Source organism: Bos taurus, chromosome 19 (assembly GCF_002263795.3).
Source record: "Bos taurus isolate L1 Dominette 01449 registration number 42190680 breed Hereford chromosome 19, ARS-UCD2.0, whole genome shotgun sequence".
NCBI lineage: Eukaryota > Metazoa > Chordata > Mammalia > Artiodactyla > Bovidae > Bos > Bos taurus.
Window position 1 is genome coordinate 41031643 of NC_037346.1, and position 20955 is coordinate 41052597.

General features: G+C 40.3%; 1 long non-coding RNA gene across 2 annotated transcripts in view; it reads left to right on the forward strand.

Moving 5' to 3' along the window:
* Nucleotides 1–15894, forward strand: part of LOC132343071 (uncharacterized) — a 37520-nt gene extending 21626 nt beyond the window's left edge. The window contains exon 3 of one of the 2 annotated variants that reach the window (XR_009491750.1): nt 15190–15894. This is a non-coding gene — a long non-coding RNA (uncharacterized lncRNA). Of the gene's footprint in view, nt 1–258; nt 15007–15189 lie in introns of those variants that run through there. The other variant, XR_009491751.1, reaches the window with a different exon arrangement.
* Nucleotides 15895–20955: the final 5061 nt, after the last annotated feature.

A 20955-nucleotide genomic window follows, 5' to 3' on the forward strand; every position in this document is an offset into this window, starting at 1 on the left:
TGAGCAACTATTCCAGGAGGCTCCAGGTAGGCTGCCCAGTGCAGCTACTCATTAGAGTCAGAAACAGACTGGTTGCATTAAACAAAGGAATTTACTAGAAGAATATCAATGGCTTCTAGAATCGAAGGAAGGCAGGAGAACAGGTTTGGAGGAACTGAGTGCTCTGTAGGGCTAATTTGCTGAAACCACAACAGAAGTCACACATTCAATACAGGTGGGGCATCATCATGGACAGCCCTTGGCTTTGGTTTCTTTAAGGTGGATTGACACAGGTCTCAGAGGAGAGAAAGCATTTTTGGATACATGTTATATTCACTCCATGGAAACTTTCTGGGCTTCTTCCTTCCAAGCTTCCTCATAGAAGGCGTGCTCACTGCTGCAGGTAAGGTAGGAAGAAAGAAATAGGTTGAGATCTAATCCTCTGTGGCAACTTATGTCTTAGAACTAGAGAAACAGCTCACTTCTCTCCCTGGCCTCCTCACTACCCAAAAGGCAGGGTGATGGGGGCAATAGGGGGCAATAGTTACGTTATGAGAGTCAGCAAGAATTAAATAACAATGGGAGATGAGTTTTTCCTGTGAAGAGCTAAGTGTATGTGCAGAGGTGGGGCCACTTTTGCTGAGTGTGAGAGAGGGTGTGTCCCCATCTTTAGGGAGGAGTAGAAGCAGCAGAACCTACCAAAGTTTCCATCATTGAATACGGACCTTTGTTTTGCTGCTTTCTTCCTCTCCCACGTCCTCCAGTAACCCTCTGCTATGCAGTTGCTCCCCAGTACCCTAGAGCCACATCCCAGTTGAGTTTGTCCTCCTCTCATGGGCTCCATTTCCCTTACTTTTCCTTCTTCCTGAGGCTTTTCAGCCTGTGTGGGAACAGGTGTTGAGAGGATAACCATCTGGTTAGTTTAACTCAGTCTAAGGTGTTACTTACCAACACAGGTGGGTATGGTTGGAGAGACTGTCACCAAAACAATAGTCATAAAAAAATGTACCCTAGTGGCTCAGCCATAAAGAATCTGCCTGCAATGCAGGAGATGCAGGAAATGCAGGTTTGATCCCTGGGTAGGGAAGATCCAGTGGAGGAGGAAATGACAACCCACTCCACTATTCTTGCCTGGAGAGCCCCATGGACAGAGTGGACCAGTGGGCTATGGTTCATGGGGTTGCAAAGAGTCAGACAAGAGAGAAGCAACTAGAGAGAAGCCTGGGTGCCACGACTAAGACCCAGCACAGCCAAACAAATAAAAACTATCAAAAAAGTAAGTGGGGGACTTCCCTGGTGGTCCAGTGGTTAAGAATCCACCAGCCAATGCAGAGGACACAAGTCCGATCCCTGGTCCAGGAAGATCTCACATGCCACAGGGCGACTAAGCACATGAGCCACAACTGCTGAAACTTGCGTGCCTAGAGTCCACGCTCCACGAGAGAAGCCACTGCACTGAGAGGCCCACAGACCACAACTAGAGAAAAGCTCATGTGCAGCAATGAAGATCCAGTGCAGCCAAAAATAAGTACATAAAATTTAAAAGAAAATGAGTGGGGACGTTGTTTTCTAGGCAGAGAGACCAGCATACATAAAGAAGGTATAAACATACATGACATAGTTGAAGAACTGAAAAGTTTGATTTGGCTAGGGCACGAAGTTTGTGTGAATGAGTGCCAAGATATAAGACTGGAAAAATAGGTTGGGGCCAGGTGGGGAAGGACGTTTTTTTTGGGCAAGGGGAGAGACCTTTACTATCATTCTAAGGAATTTGGACTTGGTCCCATAATCAGGGGATGTATCACTGAAGGTTGCTAAGCAGGGGATGAACATAATCTTAAGTTTTAGAAAGATAACGTTGGCAGTGTACTATATGAACTGGAGTTGAAGCTGGAGGCAAGGAGATGAGAAAGAATTTTCAGGGGTCTGTGGAAGAGGGTAACAAACAATGACAACTTCCAAGAAAGTTGCAGTGGGTTGGTAGGAAAGGGAAGTTAGAAGATAGAAATGGTGGCATTTGACTATTAACTAGTTACAGGTTGATGAAAGAGAGGGCTGCTAAGTCACTTCAGTCGTGTCCGACTCTGTGCGACCTCACAGATGGCAGCCCACCAGGCTCCCCCGTCCCTGAGATTCTCCAGGCAAGAACACTGGAGTGGGTTGCCATTTCCTTCTCCAATGCATGAAAGTGAAAAAGTGAAGTCGCTCAGTCATGTCCGACTCTTAGCGACCCCATGGACTGCAGCCTACCAGGCTCCTCCGTCCATGGGATTTTCCAGGCAAGAGTACTGGAGTGGGGTGCCATTGCCTTCGGTCTCCAGTTTTGGACTTTGGGGAGTGCCATTAACTAATATGGAAATGTGAAGGAGAAGCAGATTTTGTAGGAAAGATAATGAATCCAAGATAACAAAGATTAGGGATGGAGCTTTGACCAAGAACTTGGATGGAGGACCAAGAATAAAAGGAACCTCAAGGAATTAACATTTAAGGAAAAACAGGAGAGACTGAAAGATAAAGTGAAAAAGAGAAAACCCAAGAGACAAGTATCAAGAGGAAAGGAGAATTTCAAGAAGAAGCGATGGTCAACAAAGTCAAAGAATTAGACAGTTCAGAGCTTCAAAGTAGGACAAGGACTTTCAATATGGCTGCTTTGGGTTCTGGAAAGACCATATAAATACTGGTCCTCAAACCTCTCTTTGAATCTGTGCTGTGCAGCAACTTTATGATTCCTAATTCATTCTACAAAGTATGCCATGAACATCTGAAAGAAATGTCCCTTATTGTTAAAATAAACTGGAATTCTAATCTGTACATTAGTGTTGTATAAATATAATCATTGTATAAATACTCTTAAATACTTAAGAGTTCTCTTAAGGCTGCTAACTAAAATACATACAGATGCTCATTCTTTATAGTTTGTGAATTATATTACATGACCATTTGCTCAAACTAAAGGAAATCTTTAATTTCCTGTAAAAGTAAATTGATAGAAAAATTTAGGAGAGAGTTTAAGGGATCATCCATACTGAGGTGATAGTCAAAGCCATGAGAACAACTGCATTTTTAAGGTAGAGAAGAGCAGAAGGTTAAGACTGGAAGTTGAGGAAGTCCTCAAAATTAGGCTTAGCACAGAGCAAAAGTAAGTACCTGATAAAGAGAGTGAATAGGAGTAAACTGAAAGGTTGGAAAAGCCTTAGGGAATCACAGCATGGATTGAAGCTTGGGTGATTCACCTGGTGGAGTTTACAGACCTCCTGGAAGTTCTGCAGAAAGATCAAGGGGAATGAGGTCAAGGAAAGTGTCCATTATATTGGCCACAAGATCCTTGAAGATCTGAAAGCAAGAATTTTCGGGATAGGTCAGGCCCAGAAGCCAAAACTCTTGTCACTAGGAAAGGAAAGGATGGTGATGGAATGAAGCCACCTTTGTCTTGTGTTGCTACAGCATGCAGAGAGGGCATGAAAGACCAAAGGATGATGAGGAGGGAAGCAGGGGTGGAGTGAAGACAAGACTGTTGTGTGTAGAATGCACTTGAAAACAGAAGCAAGTAGAATTTTGGAGCTACTTGAGCTTCTGGGAAACAAAACAAGCAAAAAAAAAAAAAAAAAAAAGCAGAACACTGAGGGAGTCAAAAAGTAAGATAACTCTTAGATACCTGGAAAAAAGAGTAATCAAATAATAGTGATCCAAGACCAAGTGAAGCCTCAGTGATGCAGGAAACCACCTTTTGGATGGTTAAACTCCATCACAGGGAACTTTTCATAAAGAGAAGATGTGTGGTCAGATCAGATCAGATCAGATCAGTCGCTCAGTCGTGTCCGACTCTTTGCAACCCCATGAATCGCAGCCCGCCAGGCCTCCCTGTCCATCACCAACTCCTGGAGTTCACTGAGACTTACGTTCATCGAGTCAGTGATGCCATCCAGCCATCTCATTCTCTGTTGTCCCCTTCTCCTCTTGCCCCCAACCCCTCCCAGCATCAGAGTCTTTTCCAATGAGTCAACTCTTCGCATAAGGTGGCCAAAGTACTGGAGTTTCAGCTTTAGCATCATCCTTCCAAAGAAATCCCAGGGCTGATCTCCTTCAGAATGGACTGGTTGGATCTCCTTGCAGTCCAAGGGACTCTCAAGAGTCTTCTCCAACACCACAGTTCTAAAGCATCAATTCTTTGGCACTCAACTTTCTTCACAGTCCAACTCTCACATCCATACATGACCACAGGAAAAACCATAGCCTTGACTAGATGAACCTTTTGTTGGCAAAGTAATGTCTCTGCTTTTCAATATGCTATCTAGGTTGGTCATAACTTTCCTTCCAAGGAGTAAGTGTCTTTTAATTTCATGGCTGCAGTCACCATCTACAGTGATTTTGGAGCCCAGAAAAATAAAGTCTGACACTGTTTCCACATTTTTTTTTTAATGGTACCACACATCTTTCATGTGTGGTACCATTAAAAAAATGACTGAAAAAATTCTGTATTTTAGAAGAGTCATTGTGATGAATGGGCATTGAACCTGGAAGGTGCATATTGTTCTCCTTTGTATTTTTAAAATAATAGACTTTATTCTTATATGCCGTGAACCTAGGGGCTGCCCTCTGATACTTGAAAGAGGTGGCAACAGCTATAAATAGGGATGTGACAGTGAGGTATCCCCATGAACTTGGGGGAAAAGGGAAATATAGTTGCCTTTGTAACTGAACTATTACAACCAAAATATAATCTATCTCTGAGAGTCAACACCTGGGTAAGGAGTGTGGTCATTAGGGAATATCAAGAGGAGAATTCAGAGAAAGTGCCTTTGGCTTCATCTTCGGCAGAGAGATGCTGAATTTGGGCACATAGACTATCCAGTCACTAGAGAGGATTTGCCAAGTGTGGGGCAAAGATGTTTCACCCGGACTGAGTAGGATCTGAAGGAAGTCGTCCTCAAACCTCTCTTTGAATCTGTTCTTGTGTAGCAGCTTTATGATTCCTAATTCATCCTACAAAGTATGCCATGAACATCTGAAAGAAATGTCCCTTATTGTTAAAATAAACTGGAATTCTAATCTGTACATTAGTGTTGTATAAATATAATCATTGTCAGTCTGTCTTCAAATGCCAGGTCACCTTGGGTATATTAGTAAGTCAAGTTTTTGGACATGAAAGCCTGAGAAAGACAGATTCTAGGCTGTAGAAAGTTTTTCAAAGTCATTCTTATTTATGTCATTTATAAACCTTCTTGATAGTTAGTCTCATGGACAGTCTTCTGTCTACCTTGTGTATTTCCATATCCTCCCCCACTAGTTTTAGGAATGCTGTCAGTAGTCATTGCTTTCAACAGTTAGTTGGTAAAGAACATAGAGCTTGTATTCACTCAAGAACTCAATGAAAACATGTAGACTAGAGATGAGAAATACAAAGCATTTTTGTTACCACTCTTCTGTCCTGTATTTGTGCAAACATACTAATTGATAATGACATTCTTTCCTCATGAACCTAGACTGACCATAGAACTCTTCTTAATGACATTAATCCAGAAAATCACAACCAGCAGCCTAGATTGGATCCATGTGAGGTAAAACTGTGCCCTTTCTATTTTAGATGGGTTGTCAGGGATTCTGGCCATCAAAATCACAGAATTCATCAGGAAAGGATGGAAAGAATGGTTAATCCTTTGAGTTTGATGTCATGGAGAAAGCAGATAGGCTCTTTGAGCAAAAGTCCCTGAATATTTTGACAGAGTAGATAAATTGACAGAAATTATCAGAATGAAATTATTTACACAGTGAATGCACTGCCATGGGGGTATCAACCAGAAAAGAATTTGCAAGAGACCTTACAGGTCATCAGTTGTTCAGTTGCTCAGTTGTGTCCAGTCTTTGCAGCTCCATGGACTATACATGCCAGAGTCCTCTGTCCTTTACTAATACCCAAAGTTTGCTCAAACTCATGTCCGTTGAGTCGGTGATACTATCTAACCGTCTCATCCTCTGCTGCCCCCTTCTCCTTTTGCCTTCATTCTTTCCCAGTTTTAGTGTCTTTTCCAATGAGTTGGCTCTTTGAATCAAGTGGCCAAAGTATTGGAGTTTCAGCTTCAGCATCAGTCCTTCCAATGAATATTCAGGAATGGTTTCCTTTAGGACTGACTGATTTCATCTCCATGCAGTCCAAGGGGCTCTCCAGAGTCTTCACCAACACCACAGTTCAAAAGCATCAATTCTTCAAGGCTCAGCCTTCTTTATGGTCCAGCTCTCACATCCATACATGACTACTGGATAAGCCATAGCTTTGACTGTAGAGATGGACCTTTGTTGACAAAGTGATGTCTCTGCTTTTCAATATGCTGTCTAGGTTTGTCATCGCTTTCCTTCCAAGGAGCAAGCGTCTTTTAATTTCGTGGCTGCAGTCACTGTCCGTAGTGACTTTGGAACCCAAGAAAATGAAATCTGTCACTGCTTCCACTTTTCCACCTTCTATTTGCCATGAAGTGATGGGACCAGATGCCATGATTTTAAGGTTGTTTAATGTTGAGTTTCAAGTCTGCTTTTTCACTCTCTTCTTTCACCCTTATCAAGAGGCTACTTAGTTCCTCTTCACTTTCTGCCTTGAGTGGTATCATCTGCATATCTGAGGTTGTTGATATCTCTCCTAGCAATCTTGATTTCAGTTTGTGATCATCCACCCTGGCATTTTGCATGATGTACTCTGCATATAGGACTTCCCAGTTAGTGCTAGTGGTAAAGAACCCTCCTACAAATCCAGAAGACTTAAGAGACACTGGTTCGATCCCTGGGTCAGAAATATTCCCCTCGAGGAGGGCATGGCAACCCACTCCAGTATTCTTGCCTGGAGTATCTCTTGGACAGAGAAGCGTGACGGGCTATAATCCATAGGTTTGCCAAGAGTCAGACATGATTGAAATGACTTAGCACGCACGTACTTTGCATGTAAGTTAAATAAGCAGAGTGACAATATACAGCCTTGTACTCCTTTCCCAGTTTGAATCAGTCAGATGTTCTGTGCCTTGTTCTAACTGTTGCTTCTTGACCTGCATACAGGTTTCTCAGGAAACAGATAAGGTGGTCTGGTACTCCCATCTTTTTAAGAGTTTTTCAGTTTGTTGTGATCCACACAGTCAAAGGTTTTAACGTAGTCAATTAAGCAGAAGTAGATTTTTCCTGGAACTCTCTTGCTTTCTCCAGGATCCAACGAATGTTGGCAATTTGACCTCTGGTTCCTCTGCCTCTTCAAAGTCGTCCCAGGTTTTAAATCCTAGCTCTTCCTCTTACTGGGAATGTAGTAAGTTAAGCCTTAGTATCTTCATATGAGAAGTCATATCCATTTCATACGTTTGAGACTGCCAATTCAGATAGCACATAAAGAGTGTTTGCAAAATGAGATCCTCACAAATGTTGGCTCCCTTCTTGCTTCTCTTGTTTAAAATATTCAACAATGAGCTACCTTATCAGAACTACCTTATCAGATGTCTCCAGTCTCTACTTGAATATTTCTAGTGAAGGGAAGCTCATTGTTTCACAAGGTATTCAATTTTGATCTGCTCTAATTACTTAAAAGCTTGTCTTTATATTGAATGGGAATATGCCATACAATATAACTTGCTTTGCCACATAGAACTTAGCTTTGTAGTCTTTTTGATATTTGAAGAGGAATACTCAACTCTTTTAACATATTTTCTTTTCTAAGCTATAGCGTCACCAGTCCATTCAATTCTTCCTAAATGACACTTCCATTATCTCTAGGTTGCCATAGCTTGGATCACTTCCAAATTTGCAGGATTTATCTGGCTTTTTTGTTTTTTTTTCTATCTCTAGCATTAGTTCCAGGAAAAAAAAAATATATGTATGTATGTATGTATGCTGTGTTTTATTTCATTTCATCAATTCCCAGCATACTATTACTTCTGGAGCTAGAATACAGTACAGAATTTCTTGCTTTAAATCTATAAATTTAGATTTCTATTAAACCTATAGAAATTATTTAAACTTAATAATTAATAACTAATGAGTAGTGACATAATTCTCTTCCTTGTGGTTTCAGGGCTTTCAGAATGGCTCAAGTGCCTTGAACACATTTTAATGGAAGCTCGTTTTACTCACTTTTTGGGTTCACCCCCTTTTCTTGGGTGTGGGACCAAGGCTTGTCCCTTAGATATTTCTGATTGTGGTGTTGACTAACTAGTTGGTTCCTAAGCTGTAATTATCTTCCTCCTTCAATTAAAATTACATTTATATATTACAACATGGGCTATTGCAAAATCTAATAAGCAACTTTTCCTGACAATACGTGTTTTTATCTCTGGGTTGTTCAATTGTTAAGTGCTGAGGAGGACACTCTTCCTAACAAAGATCAATCAGTGGGCACTTTGCAGTATTGTTATTTTTGGTTTTCCTGTGTCCTCACTTGCTGTTATGTAGTAATTCAAATACATGATTATTTCCAGCTTAGAGAATTTTGAGAGACTCATGAACTAGAGCTCATCGCATACTGATGTGACAGCATAATTGGTGCCAATGAAACATTCAGTCAACATACGCTTTTATTTTAAAATGTGCTGAATGATGGACTTGATTAATAGTTTATGCAAGATACTAATTCCCCAACCAGAGATCAAACCCTGTGTCCTCTGCAGTAGGAGCAGAGTCCTAACCACTGGACCACCAGGGAATTTTCCCTTGATGAATAGTTTTAGTTGAATTTTATCCAATACTTTCCCCTAAAATTTTAAATTATTTTGACAGTGTGTAAACTGAGTATGATGTTTCTAAGCATCACTTCAACCAACATGTATTTGGTGTACCTACATTCCACCAGACCCTACCTCAGTGCTGGGTATTTATTTCTAGATGATCAACAATACATGGTCCTGCCTTTGAAGAGGAATCAAACATACACAGTCAGTCAGTCAGTTCAGTCGCTCAGTCATGTCTGACTCTTTGCAACCCCGTGAACTGCAGCACACCAGGTCTCTCTGTCCATCACCAACTCCTGGAGTTTCCTCAAACTCATGTCCATTGAGTCGGTGATGCCATCCAACGATCTTATCTTTGGTCCTCCCCTTCTCCTCCAGCCTTCAATCTTTCCCAGCATCAGGGTGTTTTCAAATGAGTCAGTTCTTCGCATCAGGTGGCTAAAGTATTAGAGTTTCAGCTTCAACATCAGTCCTTCCAATGAATATTCGGACTGATTTCCTTTAGGATGGACTGGTTGGATCTCCTTGCAGTCCAAGGGACTCTCAACAGTCTCTCCAATCAGGAAGCTTCTGTAAGCCTCTTATCCTTCTCCATCAGAGGGCAGACAGACTGAAAACCACAATATGAAAATTGATTAGAAAACTAACCAATCTGATCACGTGGACCACAGCCTTGTCTAACTCAATGAAACTATGAGCCATGCCATGTAGGGCTACCCAAGACAAACCAGTCATGGTGGAGAGTTCTGAAAAAATATGGTCCATTGGAGAAGGGAATGGCAAACCGCTTCATTATTCTTGCCTTGAGACACACACAACTCTTTTAAAAATAAAGTTCAGACCACCATGGTCAAAGAACATGGGTTCTTGGAAGAAGATCACTTAGTCTTGTGAGAAAGCATATCAAGGGAGATGCTCTTTGCTCCTGTTCCTGCCAATCCACTTCCAGTTAACACCACATAATGAGATTTTATATACTCATCTAGGCTCTGCTCAAATGCTTCTTTCACCAAAAGAGTGGCCCTAGTTCTCGTGCCCCAGCCTTGTATATTCTCTCCCTCTTCCAAATTTCTCTGGCCCCTCGTCTGTACTTTCTCTCATAACCAAGTCTCCTTATACCTCAAGGTAAGGTTATTTGCATGTATGTCTATGTTTGCTCCCAGCTATTTCCATAATGCCCAATAAATGTTGGTTTGATTGAGAGAAAAGTCTATTTTAGGTAGAACACCTTGATTAACTAAGGGAGAACAAGTTCTATTTTGGTTTTGATTGCCAGGAGTGTTAAAATTTTAGACTCAATGTTTTTTTTTTTTTCATGGAAAACCAGTCTTCCATAAGTTTCTTCAAGATAATTGAGTTTCAGTTTGTATCCACAGTTTGTGGATATCCTATGTACAGATCACACTCTCATGTTTACTAAGAGGTTTCTGAGGTTTTTTTCTACAAATGAATGTTAATGGATACATATTTTTTTTTTCTTATAAACACTTTCTAGAAATCAAGTAACTATTTTGTGAAAACAACTCCTAGTACTCTTTAGACAGATGGGAAAAAGTCCTCAGATTAGTTTGCTTAAAAAGTCATAAATTAAAAGACTGCTCATTGAAACTGAAGGTAACTTTCTACTGAGTCATCAGAAGCAATGTATTGAGCAATATGATCTATATCAATATGTCTAATGAAATTGCCAAGTTAAGAGTTGTATATTTTAGAAAAAAAATTTATGTCTCCACTGAGTGTCAAGTATCTTTAAAGTTTTCTGAAAATATTAATAGAATGCAATTAATTTCTCAGTAAAATGCAAACGACATTAAAAAATTTTTTTAATGTGACTTTTTATTCTGAGACTTTACTTGGGTTCCCAGAGACTATGAGAAGAGCTTTTCTTGTTCTGATAATTATCACTTTAGCTCTGGAGTTTATGGTGGCTGGATTATGATTCCCTCTAGGGGACTGATGCAAACAATTTCTTAATGGTGTTTTGGTCCCTGACAGCATGATTCCTTTAAAGAGAGTGCAATAAGTGGGATTTATATCCATGTGACTCATGCATTTAAAGAAATAAAGTAGCCAAAATTAATAGATTCAAATTAAATATATTCAGAGCATCCTCTTAATGCCACCTATGTAATGGCAACCACTTATTCTCTGTGCACTGATGATTCTATGTTTGCATTTTGTAAGTGTTGTATATTTATTCTGTATTTTGTAATCTGCTACATGTGTGCAAAGCATTGCATTGACACAGGATTTTTCTAAAGGTTATTCTATGCTTGTCAACAACAACAACAACAACAAAACAAACAGATCCCTAAGATTATGAATGATAATCCCCAGGAGCCCTGAGGTTTTCCTCAGCCTGTTTTCTATGCTCTATATTTACTTGTTGAATGAATGAATAAATAAAGTGATGGATTCAGGAGACATGGAACTTGACCTAGTGGAAAAGCTGCAGTTGAAGGATTTTTAGACCAATGTTGATGATGGGATAACTTTACTTGAATTATTTAGCTAAAGTTCCATTTGAGATGCAAAAGTTTGTTGAAATAGTGCTTTCCTATTTGGTGATTTTTCTTACCAAAACAAACAAATTAAGTGACCCCAAACATCCTAAATGGAGATAAGTTATAATGATGCTGTAAGATGTCAGGGTATATGTGTATCTAACAAGTGTCTTGTGATGCACATTACCCATTTTTGGGATGAAATTTTGCATGATTTAAGTTTTCAGGGTCCCATTGGTTGGAAAGTGCAGCTAATCAAGAAATCATTGTTTAACCTGTTGCTCAAGCTTTGTATCATGGGAGTTACAATATTATATTTTCCTTTAACTCCTCAGATCATCTCCTGTTTGCTGTGTATCCTGGAGGTGACAGATAATGCTGATTAAATGTTCACTGGCTTCTCCCTACTGAGACCTACCTTCCCCTAGAGCTGTTCTGATCTTCCCACTGGTTAACATTCAAGTATCCTTGCTCATTCCAACTCTACAAGCTGTAAAAACACCTGCCAGAGTCACGTAGGAGTGGGAGAGATTCCACTGCAGGCTTCAGTGGGGAACTGAGTCCAGTTCTTCCACCTTCATGTCACCCCTTGGAGGACTTTTCCTTCCCTTCAGCCTCTAACTCATGAAACAGTAAAGCCAAACTTTATTGTTTTGCTTTATCTCTAACACCACCGTCCAATGAACTCTGAATTAGTATGGATCTAAATCTGTGCTTTTTGTTTCAGGATTATCTGTTGATTAGATGCTGATTGTATATGTTTGTTTTTTTAAATAATGATGAAAATTTATCTTAAGCCTACTCAGTCATTTATTAGGTAAAATAGAGAAGTTAGATATCGAAATTGCTCTATTCAGAACCAGCACACAAAACTGTTTAAAATGAGTGTAGGATAAAAATAACTTAAAGTACATTGGAGTTAATTTTACATAATGAAACATGTAATATAAAATGTAATTAAATATTTAAGAGTATCATAGTTTTAAAATATGCCCTCAAAATATCGGTTTAACTTATCAAACCCATAAAATGAATGCTGCTTCTGCTGCTGCTAAGTCGCTTCAGTCGTGTCCGACTCTGTGCGACCCCATAGACGGCAGCCCACCAGGCTCCCTCATCCCTGGGATTCTCCAGGCAAGAACACTGGAGTGGGTTGTCATTTCCTTCTCTAGTGCATGAAAGTGAAAAGTGAAAGTGAAGTCAGTCATGTCCGACTTTTAGCAACCCCATGGACTGCAGCCCACCAGGCTCCTCCAGCCATGGGATTTTCCAGGCAAGAGTACTGGAGTGGGGTGCCATCACCTTCTCCGTAAAATGAATGAGGAGGTGTCATATCTTCTAGGAGGAGTTGACCAAGTCTCTCACACTTTTTAAAAATAATCAGTATGTACCATATGTGGAGCAATGTCACTTCTGCCAATGAAAAATGGTGATGACTTACTTTATTCCATTTATGCCTATTCAGCAAAGAAAAATAATGTATGAAACCTTATCATGCATTTACCTTTAGTTCATAAAAACTGAGATTATTGTCACTAGATTACGTAAAGACTTACCTATAATTGGTGCTAAATACATATTTATCGAATGAATGAATACACAAATGAATACAGGATGCTTTATTTAAACATTTAGTTTAAATTTTTTAAAATTTAAATTTATTTATTTTAATTGGAGGCTAATTAATTTACAATATTGTATTGGTTTTGCCATACATCAACATGAATCTGCCACGGGTGTACATGTGTTCCCCATCTTGAACCCCCCTCCCACCTCCCTCCCTGTACCATCCCTCTGGGTCATCCCAGTGCACCTACTAAACATTAAAAAAAATAAATATTATACTTCAACTGGGTGTGTGTGTGTGTGTGTGTTCAGTTGCTCAGTTGTGTCCGACCCTTTGCAACCCCATGGACTGTAGTCAGGCTCCTCCATCCATGGAATTTTCCAGCCAAGAATACTGGAGAGGGTTGCCTTTCCCTACTGCAAGACATCTTCTTGACCCAGGGATCCAACCTGCGTCTCTTGTGTCTCCTGCATTGCAGGCAGGTTCTTTACAGCCTTAAGCAATTTTTTAAAATCGCATGATATTTTACAAGTAAATGAAATATTTCAAAATGGATACACTTTCCTCAGCAGAAACTTCATGTATATGTAATTTTAGGAAGTGGTTTACAAGAGGATAACTAAAATGAATATATTCTGACCAGCCAAGTTCACAATACCCTGTATTTACAGTGTTTTTCCTGAGAATTCCAAATGTTGGGCTAATGTGATTATACATGCTATTCTTTTGTCTTTTCCAGAAGGTGAATCATCTCAAGTTGAGTAACTTGTTTTGAGTAAAATAATGACTCATTGAATGAAGCCTGAAATACCATCTAGTTTCTGGTAGATCCCCCTACCTCTCTGTGGACTATTTTATTTATAAGTCTCCTTCTAAAGTCTATTTCCATGATTTTGAAAAAAATTGCATTTCTTTAAGAATATATGCATTGTGAAACATAAGCAATAGCATCTTTCAGCAACTGAAAATTCACAGGTAATTTAATTTGAAGGAAGATCAGAGTGTAGAAATGGTTTCTAAAAAGGCTGGTGGTCCTATGTTTGCATTCTATAGAGTTTAAATATTTACTCTGAAATTTGCTATCTATGGCATATATATAAAGCATTGCATTTACTCAGAATTTTCTAAAAGTTATACCATGCATGTTAAAGGAAAAAACAAAAACCCTGAAAATTGTGACAATCCCCTAGAGTCCTGTTTTCCTCAGCCTCTTTTTTATGTCCTGTACATGTAGAACCCTTCCATTCAATCTGAGCAGTGGTGTTAAAATTAGTATCTTACAATTCTGACATGATTTGCAGCTTACAATACTCTTTCACAGAAATTGGTCTTTTTGATGCTCACAACAGCTTGTGATGTAGGGAGGATAGATATTATTACACCAATATGTCCTGTTAGAAAATTTGACCTTTTTAGCAATCAGCTAAGGAGAAATACTTCAGGTGAAAAAGAAAATTGCACATTTCTTTTTTGAGATTGAAATTGTTTGGGAGTTAGCATGAAGAGAAGGGAAAGAATGAATAAGTCTAGTGGTCTGAAAGCAAATCTGCAAATTAATTTCTTTAGTTACAGAGAGACTTTGTTTCTTCTTTCTATAACAACAGTTACCATTTAGTTAATGCTTATTCTGTGAAATGAGAATTAACTCACTGAAGCCTCGTAATAGTCATAGTACTCTTATCGCCTTGATTTTTACAGACCAAAGGACTGAAGAACAGAAGGGTAAATAAAACCACCGAAAAGTAGCGGAGCTGGAACCCAAACCCAGGCGTCAGCTTCTGCGTCTGTGCTCTTCATGACTGTGCTGTGGTGGGCGGGTTTAAGCCAGCTCTCCAGCAGAACACATAAGCAGAGCCCAAAGCCCGTAGTGCAGATATTCCCATTATGGCCAATTTCAGGTTGTTGTTTAGTCGCTAATTCATGTCTGACTCTTTTTCGAACCCATGGACTGTAGCCTGCTGGGCTCCTCTGTTCATGGGATTTCCCAGGCAAGAATACTGGAATGGGTTGCCATTTCCTTCTGCAGAGGATCTTCCTGACCCAGGAGCTGAATCCAATGGTTTAATAACCAGCTTGTGAAATTGCTGAATATTTATTGATCAGCACTTAAGAGCAGGTACAACCCTGCCCTAGTACATTGTCGATTATCCTACATGGTGCTTTCAACGCAGCATTGTCATGAAGACAGACTATTTAATTACTACTGTTGTTTAAAAATCAACTTTGAAATATGATTTACATACAATAAAATGTACCCATTTTATGTGTATTGTTTGAAGATTTTTTGACAAATAGATATACCATCTTCATAATCAAGCTACAGAACATTTCCATTAGTCTTAAATGTTCTCTTGTGACCCTTCCTAGTTAACCAGTTAATCTTCACTCCACCACCCATTTCAGCCCTGGCAACCACTGATCTGTTTTTTTTCTTTTTGCCACACAGTATGAAGGATCTTACTTCCCTGACTGACCAGGGATTGAAACCGTGCCCCCTGCAGTGGAAACACAGAGACTTAACCAGTAAATCACCGCCATGGATCCATTCTATGTCACTGTAGATTAGTTATTTTTCCCCCTAGAATTTCATATAAATGGAATCATATGGTATGTATTGTGTCTAGCTTCTTTTGTTCAGTATGACAGTCTTAAAATTCATCTATGGTGTTTTTGTGTCCGTTCCTATCTACGGGTAAGTTGTATTCTATTGTATGTATGTACCATAATTTATGCATTCACCAGGTGATTATTTTTCAACTGTGAATTCTGATCATAAAAAGTCCTTTTATAAATATGTTGCTGAATGTTGCAGCCATAGCTTTTATTAAAAGTAGTGATGGAGAGACAGAGAAGGCAATGGCAACCCACTCCAGTGTCCCTGGAGAATCCCAGGGACGGGGGAGCCTGGTGGGCTGCCATCTATGGGGTCGCACAGAGTCGGACATGACTGAAGCGACTTAGAAGAAGCAGCAGTAGCAGCAGTGATGGAGAGAATATATTTAATAATGGTTTTTAGTTTGATGTTGAATTTATGATACTAATATTAAGCAATGGTACTTTAATCTTAGATCCAGTACCAAGATTTAAGAAACATTTACTACCTCATTAAAAAGTCTTTTACTTAAGTATATGAATATAGGTTTTTATTTGATGTTTGGATATATTTTTAAAAGACTCTTGAGAGTCCCTTGGACTGCAAGGAGATCCAACCAGTCCATCCTAAAGGGACATCAGTCCTGAATATTCATTGGAGGGACTGATGCTGAAGCTGAAACTCCAATACATTGGCCACCTGATGCGAAAAATTGACTCATTGGAAATGACCCTGATGCTGGGGAAGACTGAAGGCAGGATGAGAAGGGGACAGAGGATGAGATAGTTGGATGGCACCACTGACTCAATAAACATGAGTTTGAGCAAGCTCCAGGAGTTGGTGATGGACAGGGAAGCCTGGCTGTTCAGACTGGCTGTTTGGTTCTCTACCCTGTAAATAATGACTAGCTTTCCTTTTTTACTTTATTATGCCTTATAGAATTTGCCTCCTTACCGGTGGGCTTTTTGTAAACTAATACCACTTATTTAAATAAGAAAGCTTTAATTTATTAAGCTGATACTTTTAAACAGACTTGCTTTTTTCCTTCTCTTCTCTTTCTCTTTCTTAAGCAAACAAATTCCAAACCCATTTTGTAGTATTCAACATATCTCAGTTAGTCAGTTCAGTTGCTCAGTCGTGTCCGACTCTTTGCAACCCCATGGACTGCAGCACAACAGGCTTCCCTGTCCACCAACTCCTGATGCTTGCTCAAACTCATGTTTATTGAGTCAGTGGTGCCATCCAACTATCTCATGCTCTGTCCCCTTCTCATCCTGCCTTCAGTATTTCCCAGCATCAGGGTCATTTCCAATGAGTCAATTTTTCGCATCAGGTGGCCAATGTATTGGAGTTTCAGCTTCAGCATCAGTCCCTCCAATGAATATTCAGGACTGATTTCCTTTAGGATGGACTGGTTGGATCTCCTTGTAGTCCAAGGGACTCTCAAGAGTCTTTTCCAACACCACAGTTCAAAAGCATCAATTCTTTGGCACTCCGCTTTCTTTATGGTCCAACTCTCACATCCATACATGACTGCTGGAAAAACCATAGCTTTGACTAGATGGACCTTTGTCAGCAAAGTAATGTCTCTACTTTTTAATATGCTGTCTAGGTTTGTCATAGCTTTTCTTCCAAGGAGCGAGCGTCTTTTAATTTCAAGACTGCAGTCACCATCGGCAGTGATTTTGGAGCCCCAGAAAAAAAGTCTGTCACTGTTTTCCCATCTATTTGCTGTGAAGTGATGGGACTTGTTGCCATGATCTTGGCTTTTTGAATGTTGAGTTTTAAGCCAACTTTTTCACTCTCTTCTTTCACCCTCATCAAGAGGCTCTTCAGTTCCTCTTGCTTTCTGCCATAAGGATGGTATCATCTGCATATCTGAGGTTATTGATATTTCTCCTGGCAATCTTGATTCCAGCTTGTGCTTCATCCAGCCTGGCATTTTGCATGATGTACTCTGCATGTAAGTTAAATAAGCAGGGTGACAATATACAGCCTTGATGTACTTCTTTCCCAATTTGAAACCAGTCCATTCATTGTTCCATGTCTGGTTCTAACTGTTGCTTCTTGACCTGCATACAGATTTCTCAGGAGGCGAGTAAGGTGGTCTGGTATTTCCATCTCTTTAAGAATTTTCCCCAGTTTGTTGTGATCCACACAGTCAAAGGCTTTGGTGTAGTCAATAAAGTAGAAGTAGATGTTTTTCTGGAACTCTCTTGCTTTTTCAATGATCCAATGGATGTTGGCAATTTGATCTTTGGTTCCTCTGTCTTTTCTAAATCTAGATTGAACATCTGGAAGTTCTCGGTTCACATACTGTTGAAACCTTGCTTGGAGAATTTTGAGCATTACTTTGCTGCTGCTACTAAGTTGTTTCAGTGGTGTCTGACTCTGTGCGACCCCATAGATGGCATTACTTTGCTAGCATGTGACATATCTTAAAAGTGGCTTAAAAGGCAGGATTAATTTTTAAAATCTCATATCCTGAATTTCCAGTAGGTGGCACTCTTACAAAGCCTAAAGACTTCTGTTTTGGCAATCCATGGTTGTTTTCTAGATGATTCTCTTTCTACTCTCACCTGCTTGCAAACCCATTTGTTCTGGATAACTTAAATTCATTTCCCTCTAATTGTCAGGGTTATGCATACTGTTTGTTAAGCATTTAAAAATGTTCAAAAGAAGAAATATTCTTCAAACTCCTTAATTTCCAAGAGATAACCACTGCAACAATTTAGTATGTACAATATTTTCCAGATCTTTCTCTAGCCCCCACACACAATAAGTGCATATAAAAGTTAAAATTTACATTAGTAAAAGTTTAGATTTTAAAATAATGATATGCTTGCCTTTGTTTTCTGATCCTGTACCTGGGCTTTTTCTTATGAGTAGTTTCCCTTTAAGAAAGACCTCTCATTTCTGCAATTCATTAATTGCTGAGTCCAAAAGGACCTTTCCTGTTGGTGCTGAACTAGGGCATGTGGTCCAGTGAATGATGCCTGGACTTTCATGATAAGAATTCTGTGCTAATTGCATTTCTTGGCAGTGAGAGTGGAGTAAGGAGAATTTAAATAATAAGAAACCTAAAGCTTCCTTTGCCAACTGAAGAGTATAGAATATTCTAAGATTTTATCTGAATAGGATTGTGATTTTTGAATTTGCTGGCTGTTCCAGGAGATGTTCCCTGTTGGTGTATAGTAGGAAATTTTATGAAATCACTGATTTTTTTTTTAAAGGTAGATTCCGCCCCCCACCCCCTCCCGACAGTATGACCTTGCTGCTGCTGCTGCTAAGTCGCTTCAGTCATGTCCGACTCTGTGCGACCCCATAGACGGCCTCCTACCAGGCTCCCCCGTCCCTGGGATTCTCCAGGCAAGAACACTGGAGTGGGTTGCCATTTCCGTCTCCAATGCATGAAAGTGAAAAGTGAAAGTGAAGTCTCTCAGTCATGTCTGACTATTCGCGACCCCATGGACTGCAGCCTACCAGCCTCCTCGGCCCATGGGATTTTCCAGGCAAGAGTACTGGAGTGGGGTGCCATTGCCTTCTCCAATAGTATTACCTTAAGGGCAGCTAATTTCCCCCAGAATGAGCAATCCAAGAGACCAAGTCAGACAAAAATGCTTTGTGACCTAACCTTGGAAGGTATACACTGTCACTTCTTCAGCAAAGTGAAGTGAAGTGAAGTCCTCAGTCGTGTCCGACTCTTTGAGACCCCATGGACTGTAGCCCACCAGGCTTCTCCATCCATGGGATTCTCCAGGCAAGAATACTGGAGTGGGTTGCCATTTACTTCTCCAGGGGATCTTCCCGACCCAGGGACTGAACCCAGGTCTCCCACATTGCAGGCAGATGCCTTAACCTCTGAGCCACCCTGGTGTATTCATTGTGGGAGGGGACAATACTCAGGGGCTTATGTACTAGGAGGTAAGGCTCCCTGGGGCCATCTTGGAGGAACCACAAAGAGTAATCAACATAGGTGGTTACCTTATCTGTTTACTTCACTGAGGTATAATTGATACCTAACATTATATTAACAGTTTTAGGTATACAATGTAATGATTTAATATTTGTATATATATTGGGAAATGGTGACTGCAAGGAGTCTAGTTAATATCCATCCACAGATGGTTACTTTAAAGCCATGAGATTAGATGAGATCACCTAGAGTAGAGAGAGAAGATAGCACGATTAGTCAGCACTCAGAGGTCACAAAGAAGAGTCAGAGAAAGCCTCCAGGGAGGTGATGATGCCTTTGGGAGCCCAGTGGAGAAAGTATTTCCAAAAGAAGAGAAGGCTGAGAAACTAAGATAATAGCTAAGAAATGATCACCAGATTTATACCTATGCAATACCCATTTCTCCTTGGAAGTGAAGTGAAGTGAAGTCGCTCGGTCGTGTCCGACTCTTTGCGACCTCATGGACTGTAGCCTACCAGGCTCCATCCATGGAATTTTCCAGGCAAGAATACTGGAGTGGGTTGCCATTTCCTTCTCCAGAGGATCTTCCCGACCCAGGGATCAAACCCGGGTCTCCTGCATTGCAGGCAGACACTTTACCGTCTGAGCCACCAACAAAGGAGTCTCCTTGGAGTCTCACACAATTCAGATGTAGTTGTAAGGAAAACAGGTGTTGTTTAAAACAGTAACTATTTGCAGCCACTTTTGAGTACCAGAAAGTAGCCTCATGTATTATTTGTGGGTGATAGAGCTTGTGCAGGAAAGACCTTGATAATCTCTTTGGGTCTGAACAGTAAGGTTCTCCTAGAGTTAGTTCTGGAAGGTGAGGGCTGGAGAGTTGAGTTGCCATCCATAATAAAGGAAGAAGCATGGAGTATCCGAGACTGCTAACGAATTTAAAAGAGTGTGACTTCAGAAAGCTGCATATGAAGCATGTCAGCTGAGAATGACAAAATAACTAAGCTTCTGTGGGCTTTTGCACCCAGGACTGGAATTCCTCCAGGCCTGTACGACCCTCTTATCTCCATTCTGCTCCTCTGACACTCCTTGTTCCCCTGGTTTCTCCATAGGATTTTGGTTACACACAAAAAGCAATCATAGGACAAAAATACTGAGTACTTGCTAGGTTCCAGGGACTGTTCCTACTGTTTTATGTACACTACCTCATTAAATTTTCACAAAGCCACTCCACTGTAAGAATAGGAACCTGAGGCATACAAGAGGTTAAGTTACTTGCTATTAAGTATTAAGGTCAGAATTTGAACTCAGTCTGGCTTCAGAGATTTGGTTCTTAATCAGTAAATTTTGCTCGTGTTTTCCTTTTAGGGTTTTGAATTTGGCAACTCAGACTGAACCAGTCTGAATCACCATCTACTCAGGCTTAGACTTTGGCCATCTTCTGCCCTAGCCAAGAACTTGACATCTGTTATTGACCTGTGGGTCTGACCCACCCCAGTAGAAACCCCACCCTGGACCTTGCTGGTGCCAGATAGGAGAAAGGCCACCAAAGCAATGTGTGTTCATGCCCCTTCATACTTACTTCCTCTGTTCCCTTTCTCTTTTCTCTGCCTGGTTGGTTTCTGTTGCCTCGTCACAAATTTTTCTTCCTCCTTCTAGTGTCCTTTGATCTTCTATCCACCCTGTCTCAGCATATCACCATTCCT